The 19,104-nt window shown below is 35.0% G+C and overlaps 2 pseudogenes; both read left to right on the top strand.

Moving 5' to 3' along the window:
• Nucleotides 1-68: 68 nt before the first annotated feature.
• On the top strand, nt 69-5,418 carry LOC131323569 (protein trichome birefringence-like 41; annotated as a pseudogene).
• A 3,340-nt stretch (nt 5,419-8,758) lies between these two features.
• The window catches only part of LOC131322432 (probable leucine-rich repeat receptor-like serine/threonine-protein kinase At3g14840), a 58,980-nt pseudogene continuing 48,634 nt past the window's right edge, over nt 8,759-19,104 (top strand).

Below are 19,104 nucleotides of genomic sequence, written 5' to 3'. Positions count from 1 at the left end.
TGTAAATGCAAAGCGAAAAACATGAATGCACAATGCTTCCGCAAAATTGCACAAGTTTTTTCTCTTGCATTAGTACTGATTGAGCTTAAATGAACCGAAATTGCAAATTCTTGGTTTACACTTTCTTGGTCGTTTTAGAGTTGAGTCTGTAATAATATGTACTATATTTACATCATGGATATGACAGAGATCATAACTATTATTATAGACTTATATTGACAGGTACAACTTTCAAGTTGCAGATTTCTAGACTTGGCAATGACTTGGGTATCCCCCTTTGTCTCCTCTTACTGTGTCCCCCCGTTATGCCTCTGTGTAAGAACGGTTATGCTCATTTGTTTGAGTTGTTATGCCATTTGGGGGGACACCGTAACAAATGAATAGTAACCTTATCTGGGGACACTGTAGTGTTATACCCATTTGTGTGAGTTGTTATGCCATTTGTGTTTGGGTTATGCCATTTTTGTCGGGTATCCCCCAGACAAGAGGGGGATACCGTAGCATCTTTCGATAGACTTGGCCATTGTATGCTCATCCTGAGCCTTTGTGGTTAGAGTTTTTCATTTCGTTGGCCCTCATAGAAAGAATTTCAAAAAGGGATGAAAATTTTGATTTTTTGCTCGGATATTCTTTTCTACGAAGCTAATGAACAATTTCGACCATCATGTTGGCACTCTTGATGGGGACACTTTATTTTCATAATCTTTCGCGATGTACATTCGTCATTTATGATAGTAGGAGGTAAAACTGTTTGATGTAGCAATAAAAATAAGGCTACATACATGCTCATGAATGCACCTTGAACTTAATTTTCTGTCGTAAGTGTTACTCCATTTAATTTTTTATTTATTTTCCCCTTAAATGTTCCGAAAACACCTACTATAATGTATTCCATGTATCCAACAGACTTTTTACCGGGATCGGTCCCACCTACTGCATGGAACCGGAGCCGGGGGACTCTACTGTATGGAAACTGGGGCCGGGGGACCTTGTGGTGCACAATTTGCTAGAGATGGACGGTTCAAATTACACACTACATACTTGTATTGTCCCAGTGTCTCCTATTGCACATGCCCATCCAATTTGCAAACTCCATAATCTCTCCAATATCAGAACTCAGAAGAAGTAGTACAATATAAACCCTGCTACAAGATTTCACAACCCAACAGTTTTATTCCTTTTTGTTACTACAAACGTAACAGTTCACACGGCCAATTAATCTCTTACCCATCTCTCTCTCTCTCTCTCTCTCTCTCTCTCTCTCTCTCTCTCTCTAATATATGTAAGGAGAGGAATTTTATTTGAAGAACCTTCTTTCTCTCTCTAAATGGGTTTGTGGGTTCGTTGCAATTCGGCTGTGCTGCTGCTCAATATTATTGCTATTGAGCTAGCAAAAGTGCACAGGTGTTCAGGGGAATGTGACTTGTTCCAGGGGAGTTGGGCGAGGGACCCATCGTATCCTCTCTACAATTCCACCACGTGTCCCTTCATCGAGAAAGAATTCGATTGCCAAAAAAATGGACGGCCCGATCGTGACTATCTCCAATACAGTTGGCAACCCACTGGATGCAATTTAGAAAGGTATTCATTTCGTCATACCATATTATTATTTATTCATCGTGACATTAAAAGTTATTTAGTACTTAGTATTTACTTATGTTCTTATGTTTAGATTTTTTTTTTTAGCTAAGAGTGGTCTTAATCTAGATGATGCATTTTTTGAGTAAGCATCATCCCTTGTTTTAAAACAAGTACGATGAATAATGTGATCCAGGTAATCAGATCCACTTTTTTCCTTGGAAGTAATCATCACACACACCGTAGCCTAAATATCGTACGTGTGTGATCAAGTCTAAATGTCATATCAACGGAGCGATAGATACAAGGGAACTATTTACATAATTAGGCCTAATAATCGTATTAACGATGAAATAGGACCAAGGGAGCCAATAGAGGTGAGATTAAGCTTAATACACCCAATTATAAAAAGAAAAAGAAAAAAAAGGACCGATACCCCAAGCTTTTTATTTTTAGTTAAAATTAATGAATCGTCGAAACACTTTGCAGTCAAAGTAGTATTAAATGTGAACCTACAACTTTTATTTCACATGTTAAATAGAGTGCATGAAGGGCGGGCTTGGCGCAACGATAAAATTGATCGATTATGACTTAGAAGTCACAAGTTTGAGTCGTGAAAACACCGTCTCTACTTGTAGGATTAAGATTGTAGCCCCGGGCATTGGGTTTGCCCATTTTTTATAGAGTGCATGTAAGTTTAGAATCCACATCTTAAAATTACGTCTTCCTCCTTATTTTAACCACTTAATTACATATGTAAATATGTATATATATTTCAGTCTTCTTTAGGTCAGGGATCCCTGATTTTTCTTACGGTCCGGATCTCGTGCGAAAGTCCACTTTTCCGATCAAATTTTGATGATCTGAACCGTTCAATGTGTTTAAAACGTGTTTTTAATGATACCCACGAGAAATCGGAAAAAAAATATGACCAGAAAGGACTTGATCTAAGCAATTTTTTTATAAAAAGCATTTTATTAAAAAATTGCTTAGATCAACCCCTTCCCGGTCATATTTTTTGCCGATTTCTCGCTAGTACTCTTAAAAACATATGTTAAACACATTGAACGGTTCGAATCATCAAAATTTGATTGGGATTAATGAGGTGCTGACCGTAACAAAATTATGGATCTCTGACTTGAAAATTTCTATATACAGTATATATATGGATATGTGTGTGCGCGCGAGGGGTTTTTTATGACTTTATACTTGATTTGTGCATTTGTGATAGATTATGGGGTGAAATAATTTGGATATTGTAGATTTGATGGAGTTGGGTTCTTGAAGAAATTCAAAGGGAAGAAAATCATGTTTGTAGGGGATTCCTTGGTTCGAGACCAATGGCAGTCCTTGACATGCTTGCTCTACAATGCAAGGCCTGATTTAAAATACACTCTAAAGAGATCTGGTATGATCTCCACATTCACAATCAAGGTATGGTCGAGTAACACTTCAAACTCTCTTTGACATCCCGGAAATTATAACTCGCTGTCTTGGAGTACCGCCACGTAGTGCGTCAATGGTTTTTATCACCACGCATTCATGTGGAGCTTAGGACTAAATGCATGAAATCCACTTAAATGTGTGGTGATAAATATCCCCGAAACACTACGTGATTACATGGCAGTGCTCTTCGAGCACCGAATAATCACTACTTAACATCGTAGGCGCATGCTTGGGTTTGATTGCTGCTTTTAAAATCAATTCAATGAAAATGCATTACCACGAGCGAATTGGAGGAACTCGGGGACCCTATGTGTTGTTCCCTGCTGAATCGTTCATTTCGGTAATGGACGGTTCAGATTTCATCTCGATTGAACAGTTCTCACTTCTCACTCGTCCCTCCGTTTATTGTCGAGATGAAATCTGAGCTATCCATTGCCAAAATTGGACGACCCGGATGGAAGTGACAATAGGGATGAAATTTTTGGAATTCTTATTGGAATTGTGCTATCTGCACAGTTGAATTAAGCATAATGCAAATACTTTTTGTGGGACCCATCCAGGATCCCGCAACGATAATCCAAACCGCTCATTCTTCTTAAAACAAAAAGACCCAGCACACAACACAACATAACTAAATCAAAAAATAATCAAATCATTTGGTGATGGTGCAGGGATATGGAGTTAAAGTGATGCTTGATCGCAATGTATTCTTGGTGGACATTATAAAAGAAAGCAAGGGTCGAATCTTGAAGCTTGACTCCATTGAGGATGGCAGGAATTGGAGAGGGATGGACATGCTGATCTTCAACACGTGGCACTGGTGGGGTTACAGAGGAGCCCACCAACCGTTAGTCAAAACTTCTCTCGACCCTTTAATTTGCTCCTTAAAAATTACTACTATTACACTGATTAATTAAAAAGTTGTTATCTTAATTAAGTAGTAATTTTGAATTTGCAGATGGGATTATATACAAGCAGGAGATCAGGTAGTGAAGGACATGGATCGGACGGCTGCGTTCGAGAAGGCGCTGGGTACAACATTGATCCAACATTGATCCATCCAAAACTAGGGTTTTCTTTCAAGGGATTTCTCCTAATCATTACCGGTAATCTCTCTAATTAATGGGTGGTGGCCAACTTTTACTCCGTCCGTTCTAATTTAATTGTTCATAGTTCTATTTCAACCGGATAAAAAATTAGTTATATCTTTAAATCAGTAATGAATTTTATATCCAATATGGATCTTGATTGATAGATCTCAAATTAGTTATATCTTTAAATCGGTAATGAATTTTATATCTAATATGGATCTTGATTAATAAATCTCAATTAGTTTTATTATACAAGATATAATTAATTGAAAGTGACATGGACTCTAAAAAAGACAATTAAATTGGAACGATTGGAGTACTAATTAGTGGTCCTGTATTTTTGTATGTCAAAAAGGAAAAATGATTTTTGCCCTCCCCTTTTATCTGTTTGCACTCTTTTTCTTGGCTTTGTTCATATGAAATGACAAAAATGCCCTTAATATGTGAAAAGTGAGTGAATAAGGATTGTTTGATAATTTCATGTGGATAAAAAGGGAGTGCAAAAATCATAGTATCTTGGAACCCATGCATGCATGCATTACTTGAACGGCATCATATTCCATGGGTGTTATCTTAGTTGGCTTCTTCCAATCTTGGATTTTTTGACACAGGATTGTTCTTACTTAGTTTCGGGATATGATGCTTTCAATTCCTTGTTTTTTAATCTTTGTAACAATTTCAGAGATTGATAGATTTTTGCCTCCAAAAAAAAAAAAAAATTTCTTCACGTATCTATAATTTTTTCTAGAGGAACAACCCTATCTTCTCTAACTTTGTCCTTTTTGAAAACTTTTGCTATTTTCCGACTAAAAAATAAAGTACTTTTGTCCGTAATTTCTCAAATTCTTTGTCCTAATTAAAAGATGAATTTATTTTTCTCTAAAAGTAACATTTAAAAAAAAAAAAACCAAAAATTGTAGGACGGATGGAGTAGTTACTTCTAATTAACCATAACCATTATTGATTTGTCATTAATAATGTTGCCTGCGCTTTAACCAGAGGCTCGGAGTGGAACGAACGCAGAGCGAACAAATGCCAGGGGCAAACGACGCCGTTATCGGGCTCAAAGTATCCGGGAGCCTTACCGCCGGCCGTTGCCGTGGTGAGAAGGGCCTTGAGCAAGATCAAGAAGCCTGTCACTCTGCTCGACATAACCTCCCTATCCCAACTAAGGAAAGATGGGCATCCTTCTATTTACGGAAACAGTGGCGGAAGAGGACTTGACTGCACCCATTGGTGTGTTGCAGGAGTTCCTGATACTTGGAATCAGATCCTTTTCCAACTTATTTCTCACGAAAAATGATGAGCTTATACTATTATTTATAGGCTATTGAAATGTCTTTATAGAAAAATCGTGGACTCAATAATAAGGATTTAGTGAGTAATGGGGTATTTTGAAGTAGTAGTGTACTGCAGGAGTCGTTGGTAACTTGTGTTGGAACTAAGGTTTGATAACTTTTCTCGATCAATATTTTTAGTTGTAGTTAGTGAGGTTCATACAGGAATTTACGGCTTGTCTATTGAAGGGCCTTAGCCACTCCCAATTTGGTCTATAATTTCTAAGTACAGTAATTTTCATTTTACATACAATATTTACCATGTCCGGGCCCCTCGTAAATTAGTTATCATTGGAAACATTAATTATTGTAAAAATAACGGAAAACTAGCAACCATACTTTTACACTAACATTTGTTTCTTTCTAATTCGGAACCACATTTCAGTTCTCTCTCTAGGACCACAATAAAGTCGCATGAATTTCTACTCCACTCACAATACATCACATTTAATTCAAAAAATAAATACTTATTTCCAAATAAATATTTATTTTGAGTTAGTGGAACACAAGAAGTAAATTTAGTGTAGACTCAGATCGTTGATGACTTAATTTGTGCTCTACAAGAGTACCGTTTAAATTTTGATACATCGTTGAGGTAAAGTTTTGGGAATTATTTTTTTTGCTTTTTGATTGTTTATGTTTTCTTAGGAGCTATGTTTAGTACATGGTATCATTATAAAAAATAAAAAATAAAAACATTTATATGCCTTGAAATTTCAGTACATGGTATCATTAGCGTGGGGATACAACAGTAACTTATTTTTTTGTTTTCATTCAATTTTTTTTTGCATTTATTAGTTTTGCGTCAAATTTTTGTGACATATTAATTCATTTCGGCGAAAGTAATCGGAAAGTAAAATTTTGATCGAAACTCATAAGTTTTTTAAAAAGACAAAAATAAGTACAAAAACTAAAAATTCAAATTAAGACAAAACGATAAGTTACTTAACTTTTCATTCCAAACCCACCTACGAGAAATTTTTTGGTGCCAGGTGGGTATATATATCACACATGGTGCTTGCTCGGCATATATATCCGGACCTTCCAATGCACTTTTGGACGGCCCAGTTTGAAACCCTCTCTCTCCTCTCATGCCACCACTTTCTCTCTCCAAATTCGAGCCGTCCTAAAGTGCATTGGACAGCTCGGATGTGCCGAGCAGGCACATCCATTGAAAAGCTTACCCACTTCCAATGAAACAGACAAAGCTAGTGTCTCCTAATTTTTTTTTTTTTACTTTTATCCCCTAAACTATCCACGTTTCATCAACTTCATCCCTAAACTACCAATTTGACAAATATATCCCCTCAAGTTTCCAATTGCTTCTTATGTTGTCCAATTGATAACGGCAGTTAACATTTTGGATGTAAAATCTTTCGCGTGCCTATCACGTGGGATTACAACCCAAATGAAAGGGGTAAATTTGTCATTCTACAAATTGGTAGTTTAGGAACAAAGTAGAAAAATATGAATAATTTAGGGGATAAAAGCAAAAAAAAAAACTCTTTTTATTATTGTTTAGTTCTTTACTTGTTCTAGAAAAACCACTGAGAATACCATCAATTTAAACCTCTTGCTTCCATCGTATATGTTTACAAGTGATTTTGGAGTGTCGGATAACCATAGGTTTGTAAGTTTTTGTTTCGCCGTACGAATGTAAACTTGAAGGTTGTTGTATTTTGAGGAAGGAACACCGATCAATCAAACCCATGAGGAGAGGATATATTGTTCTTAATGAGAGCACGAGTAAGCAAAGAGCGGAACCAAAAATCTCTGGGAGTAGGGGTCAATATTTAGAAACACATTTGATATTCTTATTTTTTAATAGAAAAAATAGTTATGTATTACTACTAGAAAAATTATTACCAATTGACTGCCCTACGGAAAACGATATTTTTGGAGTAAAACAAATTCGATTCCAGTACTCCAATTTTGATTGGATTTCATTCGCTAGCACTTTATATAATTTGATTGCTACTCCAATTGCAATTACAATGATTTTAAAAATAAAAAAAAGGTACAATGCATTATGCACAGGAGACTTGCGTGTAGGTCTGAAGTCTCTGAACCCTTGAATGATCTTTTTCCACCAATCTATTTTCAGCCATGCAATGTGACAGGTCGTCCGTACTTTACTTCGAGAAATAAATGCGTCCAATAATTCAGCCGAGTAGTTACTGTATTAGTCAAATACAGGAGCCTCGGCGTCCTACATACTTTGGAAAACAAGAGCGCTAGATAATTCAGCGCAGCCTCCTTTTCCGACCGAGTTGTGAATTCTTCGTTTGAGGTGAATTGAATTTTTTATAAGATGAAAATTCTTTATTTAGGTGGAAATTCTGTAAAGGGATGTGAATTTTGTAAAAAAAATGTGAATTCTGCAACACATCCAAGAATTCACACTTTCAAGAATTCTAAAAAAGGACAAAATAAATTTTTTTTTTTTTTGCAAAAATGGGCAGAATTGTAAATGCATCTTTAAAAAAAAGGCTGGGAGGGGATAGACCCTACAAAAAAGGGTCCGCATAGAACCCCTCACAAAAAATAGGACCGACCAGTCATTTTCCATTGCTGTAGTGTCCCTAAATTTGTACTTTGTACTTCATATAACTGATGTAACATGATCTCTTCTGTAAATCGACAAAATAAAAAATAAAAAATTTGGTGCGCTCTAGAAGTCCCGATTAATTTTCCTTGAAATCTCTCTCTCTCTTGACTCTTGTTAGGTGGTATGAGGAATTATGAAAAAAAATTCAATGTTAAACGGGTACCACGTGGTACTCGCTCGCGCATCCGAACCATCTAAAAGTGTATTGAATGGCTGAGATACACTGAGCAGAGATACCACGTGGAATATACCGGTCGGCACTGAAAAATCCCTCAGGAATTATAAATGTTGGACATTTTCAAAGTCTCCCTCAGTCAGTCCAGCTCAAGGTCTTCGTCTTCCATCCGTAGGGTCAGGTATACAGGATCCAATATTGGAGTAGTCTTTTTTCCCAATATATACCGGAGTATCTATATAATAAGAGAGCTCAATTTTCAAATTTTATGTTCTACATAAATTCAACGGTCTAGCTTTATTCCATCTACATAAATCTCCACCCTTCATTTTACATTCTTTTTAAGTTTTACACGTTTTTCTGATATGAGAGAAAACTAAACATATCAAAGAAATGCACTAATTATGAGAAAGTGTATAAATCAGCTTCTTAGGCGGGGTGATTAATAGTTTCGTAATTAATTTTAGTTGCGTTCAAAACGCGTTGCGCCTTGCCTTCAGGCACGGGCAAACCCTAGTATATATATAAATATAATCGCTGTGTAATCCTAGCTAAACCTCTCATTCCTCACCGAACAGAACAGAACAACATGAGGATATTCCCACGAAATTTTGCTCCATTAGCTATTGGAATATTATTCATTTTCTTCACAACTTTTGCCTCTGCAGCCACTCGTGTTCCCCGTGATGAAGGTATTCAAACATACTTAATTTTATTTATTTATTTATTCATGAGAGAGATTAAAAATTTAAGCTTTCTTTTTCTTGATTGTTTTCCATATCCCTTTTCTTTTCCTTTGTTTTAGATTCCATTTCTTTCTTCTTTCTTTTCTTTGGTGTGGCTTTTACAAGTTTCAAACAGTAACTTTTAGATAATTTTAGCAAAGAAGAAGAAACTAGATTTCGTCGAGAAATTATCTTTTCTTTAATTTAAACAAAAGAAGAAAAGTTTTCCGTTGTTTTGTTATACTCTGTTTTCCAGATTTATTTACCCAATTTTTTTTGGAAACTTGTTTGGTTGATGATTCTTGAAACTTATAATTTTTTCATAATTTTCTGGAAATTAGATCATTTTTCTTGGGAAAAAAAAAACCCATTCAGCGAAAATGAATAAGATAGGAAAATAATGGCTGTTTATATGTCCGATATATAGTGTGGTGCTATTTTGTTTGTAAATTGGTTCTGGAAATTATCAACAGACAATAATTGTGGGTTTTTTTCAACACAATTTTATTTATTTATTTTTACAGTGGAAGCATTGCAGGAAATTGGGGAGATATTGGGGAAGACTGATTGGGATTTCAGTGTGGGTGCTGATCCCTGTAATTTTTCCACCGATAACCCCAACCTATATGTTTATGAGGATTCGGTCAGCTGTACTTGCAATGACACCGTCTGCCACATTACTCGCATGTCTCCCTCTCTCTCTCTCCCTCTCCCTCTCCCTCTCCCTCTCTCTCTCTCATACTCTGTTTCTTGCACTGAGTGGATCCAGTCTAGTATTCTCGAGACAAAGATCGTGATGATCCATTGTATGATCGGGACGGTTCCGGAAACACCTAAAAAAATACCTCATAGTTTTTTTATCAAATTTTGATGATTTGAGCCGCTCAATGTGATCAGAACGTGATTTTAAGGGTACCTGTTATAAATCAGCAAACAAAAGTGACCGGAAAATGCTTGATCCGAATAGTTTTTTATTTAACGGTTCAAATAAAAACTGCTCAAATCAAGCATTTTTCGGTCTTTTTTTTTGCTGATTTCTTGCGGGCACCCTTAAGATCACATTTTGCACACATTGAACGGTTCGGATCATAAAAATTTGATCGAGAACTATGAGATTGAAATTTGGGGTATTTTTTTAGGTGTTTTTTTGAGTATCCCGTGAACCGTCCGGTTGTATAATTCCTATGTGAGCAAAATGAGACTCTTCGCGGTCTAAATTTATTTCATCATACGAATCATTCATCGCGTTAACCTCAACGTGTTTAACAATTGTATGCAAAAATTAAATTAAATAAAATAGAATAGAATATCATAAATTGACAAATACTTGGTTGAATTATATTTGTTTGGAGAGAAATAGCCGATTCTATTTCTTTTGTCACAATATGACTCATTCCAACGAATACGAATGTCCAGTGAATTTTATTTTTGCACAGACGTTAAAAACGCAAAACTTTCAAAAGAAACTGTTCTTCCATTTTGCGTCACGTAAGGAATCATGCGAGGGTTCATTTGGTTCAGTATGCTTCTCAACTCTTTAGCTTTTGTGGACCTAAACAATGACCAAAATGGTTCATTTTGTTGAGAAGATCGCCACGCCAAAAGGCATTTGGAGGGGATATCTTTTGCTAGCGTTTTTGCAAGAAAAAAATGGGTAGCAAATTTGGTTTGAAACTCTGACCACACACTTGATCCATCAATAACACAATTGTTCATGTAGCAAACGAGCTTCGATCGAAACTTATTTTGGGCATGAGTGATCTTCTCATCAAGTATTATAAATATGAACCATTACAGTAATTTTTTTAGATCCGGTTGATTCCAATTTTTTGTTTGAATTATAAGGTTTAGCTCGCTTTAACTCAAAACTAGAGGAAACTTAACGAGTTTTAGTAGTATTTTAACTAATTTCTAAAACTCGTTAAGTTCCCTATCTATAAAATTTAGAATCGTTTATTTTGAATAAGCTTTAAGTAATTCGATCTTGGGTAATTTAATCTTTTTATAAATCATGAGTCAAACGAGGTGAGTACTGGCCTCTTCGAAAGCTAAAGTGAATTTTCAAAATAATTGAAGCTTATGTTTGTTTATGAAATAAATTAATCTTGAACGAGCTTTTAATGAAACAACTTGACTTCAAATAACTCAGCTCGTTTATCAGCCATATCAATAACATTGTCGAATTCTATGCTAATTTCTACTAGTATTAACCAAATCAAATATAAACAATATTAAAAAGAAAACAAATTAGCCAATTTCAACATACAATTATCTGCTCAATAATCAATCACACGCAAATCTTGGTGAAATGCAGAGCATTAAAGGCACAGGATCTTTCGGGAACGCTCCCACAAGAATTGACGAGACTCACTCACCTCCAAGATATGTAAGTAACCCATATGTCATGCGGACTCATACCCATAATAAACGGTACAATCTAAATTAAATTGGCATAAATATAGCTAGCACTAAACAGTATGGTTTTCCATCAAAAAAAATTTAGTGTAATTATTTGAGAGGGAAATTACATTAATGACTGTTGTTTCTAGTAATTTTTTTGTCTTTAGTACTTTTATTTACTTAAAATTTTTGGTAGTAGTTTTTTACTTTTCAATTTCTTAATTTTTGTAACGACCCGGATTTTTGACCCAATTTTTTTTTCCTAAATATAATATTATTAGAGTTATTTTTCTTAATGCAACTCTTTTTTTTTTAAATATAATTATGCATGCCATATATACATGCATTCTTTTTAAATTTTTCCTACGCACACATGCGTACATGCATACTCCTTCTCCTCCCTCACCTCAAACTCCATTCGTCTCTCCGTCTCTTACTCAGTCTCTACTTCCTCCATAACCCTAAAATCAAACCAGATTCGTCCATTCCAATCTCTTCTCTAAGTATATTAAGTGTTTATATGCTTAACCCTATGTCCCGAACGAAAAAAATATAGTTTACCGCGAGTTTTCTGCCGTATTCACCAATTTGATATTATTTTTGAGCCTGACATTTTATTTGTAATTATTTACAAAGAAGATGACCCTTCTGATATTTATTTTACAATCCGTCTGATATTAATATTATGAAAAACTACTTATCTGATATTATTTTCTTATAAAATAATATCATCTTAGTATAAAACGTATTAATTATATCAGTTTAATTTATCTGGTAGATTGAGTTGGTTTTAAATGTTTCGAAACAACTTTGCAACCTTCCGAACATCATTTTTGACACCCAGACTATTTTTTCCTAGACTTTTCACACCTGAAAAATTATAACTTGTTAAGATCATATTTTTTTTATTTAATTATCTATTTTTTGAATTATTTATTAGTTATCTATCAAGTTTACTAACGAAAAATCTTTGCGACCTTCCAAACAACGTTTTAACACCCAAACTAATTTTTCCTAGACTCTTTGCATCTCAAAGATGATATCTTGTTAAAATTAATATTTTTTTTATTTAATTTACCATTTATTGTTATTTCTATAGCGTTTCCAATCAAAAATTCCTTACGACCTTATAAACCATATTATTAATGCCCGAGTAATTTTATTTAGATTCCCTACTTTCCGAAGATGAAACTTTGTTAACCTCAACATATTTTAATTAGTAAATTATTTATTATCTAATTACTTCACTTTCGGCCACTTTATTTAACGTCTTTATTTAAAATAATCCCGCGACCCTCCGAACCCAACTTTTAATACTCAACTAGTTGCATAGGACCTCTCGGACTCTTAATCAGGTCACGTTAATTATTTTAATATTTTTACCTAATTAATGCATCAAATTAGTTTTTAATTAATCTAATTACTTAGAAATAATTAATGAGAGCCTAGAAAAATATATTTTTTAAATTCTTTTAAAAAAGCTTTTACTTATTATCATCTTGGTCATACGAGATTAAGGGCAACGGCCCATTCATAAGAGGTTGTGTGATTGTTTTGCTTGTAGTTTGTTTTAATTATTATTCGTTTTAATTGTATATTGCACTATTACTTGATTGAAATGCTAGATGAGACCCTAGAGACATGGGGTGGTGTTGTGAAATAGAACTCATCTAGACGATGCTAGATAATGGATAAATTGGAAAGTTTTATTTTTAGATTGCCTGCAGGCGGGATTTTGAGATGTGATGAGTTGGATGTGATGGTTTGAAACTGGCAAAGTAAGCCCAGTGTTGATTGATGAATGATGATTGGCAAAGTAAGCCCAATGATGAATGATGTATTGATACTGGCAAAGTAAGCCCAGTGATGATTGTGAAGTGGTATATAAGATAAGCGAACCCTAGTTATGATTCGGGCATGATAAGCTTTCTTTTGTTGTAATGAGAGGGATACACGCTAGGTACATAACTGAAGTGCAATCCGCGACAACAAAAGAAAGTGAGCTCATGGGACAGGGCATAGCTAGCGGTTGGGGAGGAAAGATCTCGCGGAGAGATCTTAGATTTCATATTAGGTTATGGATAGTAATGAATTGGCTTATGTGGAGAATATTTGTTTGGCTTCTTCGATTCAATATTATCTTATTACCTGCTAATTGTAAAGTAAGAGGGGTGGTTGAGTTGGATTATTCTACTGGGTGATTTATCACTCACGAATACGTCTGTATCCTGGCAAATCGTTTGCTTCGGCGATCAATTTGCCAGCGGGTGCAGGATTCAATGGAAAGGATTCAAAGATGTTGCAGTTCAACACGGAAAGAATATCAGGAACGAAGATCGAGTATGTTTCGGATTTGTATCAAGCCTAGAGTCAGCTCTGAGATTAATGTATTTTGAATCAGTAAATTTATACTGTGACTGTAATAGCTAAACTTTATTTTCAAAAATTGTATTTATTTAGCAAATTTTCTTAAAATTTTATTTCTTTTTGCTTCCGAAAAGTCGGGGCGTTACAATTTTTTACGTTTTAAATTCTGGTAAATTACATTGACCTCCTTCAAGATATAGATTTAATACAATTCCGCCCCTCACATTAGAGAAAGTACACTAACCTCCCTTTCCAGAATTTTCATTACTGCCCTGACATGATGAAATTAAATTAGCCAATTACCCTTGCGCTATCACCTCTCCCTTAAAACTATATAATTTTGGCTAATTCTTTGCCCTCATTTCCTCTATTTTACTAAGCTTATTAAACTCATAAAAAACTTTTACGTATTTGACAAGCATTTGCACTCTTCTTATTCCCACAGTGATCTCACTCGCAACTACCTCAGCGGTACAATCCCTCCACAATGGGGTTCCATGAAACTTGTCAAAATGTATGTATCACAAGTTTTTTCTCTCTCTCTCTCTCTCTCTCTCTCTCTCTCTACGCAAATACTTACCTGTTTATCAATGTATGGTATCTCGAGGATTTTCTTGTTCTTAGTTCCTTATTTCTCTAAATGCAGCAACCTCCTTGGAAACCGATTAATGGGTCGAATCCCAAAAGAGCTAGCAAACATCATCACGCTTGCAACTATGTAAACAAAAATCTGCGCACCCATTTCAATTCATGTTCATGCTTGTGAAAATTTTGAATGATTTTGTTGCTTAGGGTATGAATTTTGATATTTGTAGAAGCCTGGAGTTCAACCAGTTGTCAGGACCCATTCCTCGAGAGCTTGGGAGTCTTCCTCTCTTAGAGAAACTGTAAGACCCATGTTGGCTTTGATTTTTATTTTATTTTGTACAATGTTGGATATACTCGATTATGCTTACATTTCCGGTAGTATCAGAGCAAGAACACCTTGTCGGAATTCTAATAACATTGTATGAGAAAGTCTACGAATGCAATGCACCAATGGGAATGGGTATGACAATAATCATACAAGGTGCTGACATGCCACGGCAATTGGGTGAACAACCATTTTGCAATCACTAATGATGCAGTGCCACATTTGCATGTTGCACACATTGTTATGTTAGTAGATTTGCTCAAATTGTATACTGATAGTGTGGAGGGAAGACTCAACGGGTGGTCCAAGTGGTGAAACTCTACTTTATACCAAAACATGAAAAAACTATTGACATTAATTTATTGCCATATGCACCTCCCTCTAACAACTTTAGCTAGCTTTTAGCTATTTTACGTCATATCAGGTGTGATTGCATGTCTAAGCCTCAGACCTTTAAAGCTTCAGTCTTCTTCTTTTTTTCTTATCTTAAAAGCTTGAGTCTTAGGATATCCCGATATGTGTTCATTTTAGTATGGATGGAAACAAGTCTTCCATAGTTACTCTCTCTGTACCATGTTGTTTGTCCATTGTCTGTTTTCAATACTCGGGTCTTCAATCAGATCAACAAATAGTGTACTTATGTGAGTACGTTTTTGTAAATTTTCCCACCCAAATGCATTAACTTGTTGATTCCTTCTATTTGTTTTTTTCAATTTTCGACTGTCGAAAATGGACAAATAATATGGGACAAATGGAGCCTCTGTATGTATAACGCATGGTACTCTAGTCTCCCAGATTTATGTTGGGAAGTTATTGAGAAATGTACTTCAAATCAAATGGGATAAAGAAAGCAACACGCAATTCCTATTTCAAAAAGTATCGTGCAATTAGAGGATTGAAATATCGTGATCTGATCTAGTACTGTTGGATACGCATCCCACACCCTTACCAAAGTTTGACCGACATGGGTAATTACTTTGAGATTCCATGTTATATAGCCTAGATTTTTAAGAACAATTGATCACTGGTTGGCTGCATTTTATTGTTGAAGGCATTTGACTTCAAACTATTTTACCGAGAAGCTTCCAGAAGAACTCGCAAAGCTGACCACTTTGAAGGACTTGTAAGTTCATTTTCTTTCAATTCACAATTTGGAATTCTTAAATTAGGCATGGCTTTTGAAATTCTTTTGAATTACCAATTAATTCCTTAGTATAATGCAGTCGGATCGGTAGCAACTACTTTACTGGAAAGATACCAGATTTTATCCAAAACTGGGTAAATCTCACCAGATTGTGAGTGTTTGACCTTTTTGATTTATTCAATGGTTGTTTAGCTTTAGAATATTTACTCGACCATGTTTCTGTTTCAATCCTGATGTATGCAGAGATATTCAAGGTAGTGGTTTGGATGGACCAATTCCTCGTGGCATTGGTCTTTTGACAAAATTATCTGACTTGTGAGTGAAAGCAGAACCCTCTAATCCCATGGCTTTTACCCATGCCACAATATTGTATGATTGATCATATTTTCTTTTTTAAATGTAGGAGAATCAGTGATTTAAATGGTTCCCAAGCATCCTTTCCCCCCCTTAATAATTTGACAAGGCTGGAGACACTGTAAGTTGATTCTTTTTTTGGAACCCTCTTTAAAGGATATACCAGTTTGTTGCTGATTTGAAGTGCTATGATTTGATTGTGTCACAGGATTTTGAGGAGTTGCAATATTAATGAAACGTTGCCTGAATACCTTGGAACAATGACAAACTTGTCACTATTGTTAGTAAATATATGCCTTTTCCACTTTTTTATTTGCATATAACTGGTGACTTCTCTTTAAAGGCCCTTTGCCAGATAGTGTTGAGAAGAATTGATTGTATCTTCGAATCTCTCAGAAGTTCATTAACAAGCCATTGATAGATAGAGTTCATCCCACTCATTTGTGCACAATACTTTTATAATGGGTAAATTTCTCTTACCACCTCCCCTGACATTTTTGAAATTGCACTGACCTCCCCTCTGTTGTAGTTGTCGCTTGCAGATTCCCCTAGGCCGTTAGGAGACCATTACTAAGTATCGGAAATCGCAGACGTCAACATCTAAACCTGTTCTTTTTACCCATTTTATCCTTTTTAGAATGATGGTTTGACATGAATGCCCTTCTACCTCAATTTAAAAGACATTAATGTCCCCAATCAATATTTCTTAAAAGAGTTTTATACATATGTAAGAACAAAAACAACCGGCGGGAAACAACACTCGTTCATTTGAACGTTGTGAGATTTATACAACACTCGTTTGTAAGATTCAACTAAGAAAAAAAACAGCACTTGTTCATTTTTATCACAAATTTAGTTGCCAGGGTTGAAGAAAATGAGACAAGGGAGAAACACATTTTAGATAAAAATAAAAATACTCTCGTGCACAACTTTTTAATTTGCACTAATATAGATGTCTTAATATGTTGTTTAAGTTATTAAATATATTAAAACTATTTAAAAAAATTTGTCTCACAATTATAAATCACGTGTGAGTCTAATTATAAGAGTTGATAACATGTTAATTCCATATTCAACCAATTTCCTTGACTTGTTAGTGAATAAAAAAATAAAAAGTGTAAGAAATTACAAAAGAAAAGACTTTTTTTTTTCAGGAGAGATATCTATTTTATTACAAACCTCATGAAAGGTCACTGAAGGGGTACAAATATAAATTAACAGTTTCTATTAACAGAAGTTACCCGACAAGACTGACAAGGGAGGTAAGTGCAATTTCAAAAACGTGAGGAGAGGTTTCTGTATTTGCCAGAGACCTCTGGGAGGTAAGTGAAATATACCCTTTTATAAACTACCAAGTGAAATAATTGACGCAACTGTGGTTGAAGATGACTACAGTATGCCAGCTTTGTGAGAATTGAAACATATGCCAGCTTAATTTCCAATATGCCAACTTTTAGATGACTACAGTATGTCTGCTTTAAAGCTTGGAAGAGTTTGAAACATATGTCAGCTTTGTGAGAATTGAAATCATTTTGATTCTTAAGGTCTTGTTATTTTTCTTGCAGAGACTTGAGCTTTAACAACCTGAGTGGGAAGATTCCGAGCAATTTCAGTAGTTTGTCAAAAATAGAGATGATGTATGGATACAAACATCTTGTATACTTTCTAGTATTCTTTATTTTACTGGTCAACTAGTACCATTTGAAAATGATCATACAATTTAACCTATCCCTGTAGCAAATTGCATTAGAGAACTGGACAGCGGCCCAAACTAACCATGCACCCGTATTTATCCAACTGGTCAACACCTATAACAAGAGAATCAAGAAGTAGATAATTAGGGGCTTTGTGAGATTCTGAAAGAGCTAGAATCTCAAAATACGAACTTTTGTCTGCAATAGAGAAGAAAAGAAAGGGACTCTCCTATTTTGCATGTACAACAAAAATAGAGTCACTTTTGAGGCTAAATTAGGTTGATTTTATATTGTCTTCAATGCGGAGGACACTTGTTTTATGGTTCATAATTTCAAGGGAAGAATCGATTCCGTATTTGATCAAGAAAAAGTTGGTTTTCAACTATCGACGATTCTAGACTGTCTTATCAATAATCATGCTTAATATGTTTTTAAGTTTAGTATCCAAGGCCAAAAGTAGGATTCTGGCTTGCAATGCCAAACTTGGAGCCAAATTCAATGAGATAGTAAGTCAAAATGCATGTGTCAAGTGTTCCATTTCGAAACGCTTGCATTGTTAATACATATAATTGTTTGATTAATGATTTTTTTTTGCCACAATACTTGTGCTTTTTTACGTGAAAAAGCACATAGCCAGAGTGAACCAGTGAGATTGTTTTCCGTTATTGTAGGTATTTAACTGGGAACTTGCTAAGTGGACCTGTGCCTCCTTGGATGCTGCCAAGTACTTCAAAAAGCATGTAAGTTAGCTTCCTAAACAACTTTTTATCCTGTCTATGTTATGCAATATTCAATTCTCCTACTGTCACACTGTGAATTACGTATTAGTTTTCTTTGCATTTGGCCTTTCTGATGGGTGTGAAGCTGATGACGGTCGATAAATTAATTATTCTAGTAATATAAGAATTTTAGGTTATTATTTTTGCCATTAGTATTTCATTAGGAATCTTCCTGTTTTGGCATAAACTCCCGATTGATATTCCGATCGATCTGTTGGTCAATCTGTCTAGTCCCACACAAGTCAGCAGGTTTCGATCGACTCCAGATGGATAATCAGATCGATTCGTCGGCCGATTCGCAGATTTTGTCGTTTTTGGAAATAATCAATTTGCTTATAACTTTGGTAGGAAATTCCATTTTGGTTGCCGTTTGTTTTGGCATTTTTCTTATTTCATCTAGTATTTGATTTTGTAGTTTATTTTTAATTTTTGGTGATTTTTGTAATTGCTTTAATTTAGGCTTGATTAGCAAGTCTATTAGTTTCCTAGTTGG

The sequence above is a fragment of the Rhododendron vialii genome, chromosome 4a (assembly GCF_030253575.1).
Source record: "Rhododendron vialii isolate Sample 1 chromosome 4a, ASM3025357v1".
NCBI lineage: Eukaryota > Viridiplantae > Streptophyta > Magnoliopsida > Ericales > Ericaceae > Rhododendron > Rhododendron vialii.
This window is presented reverse-complemented; position numbering and strand designations above follow the sequence as displayed.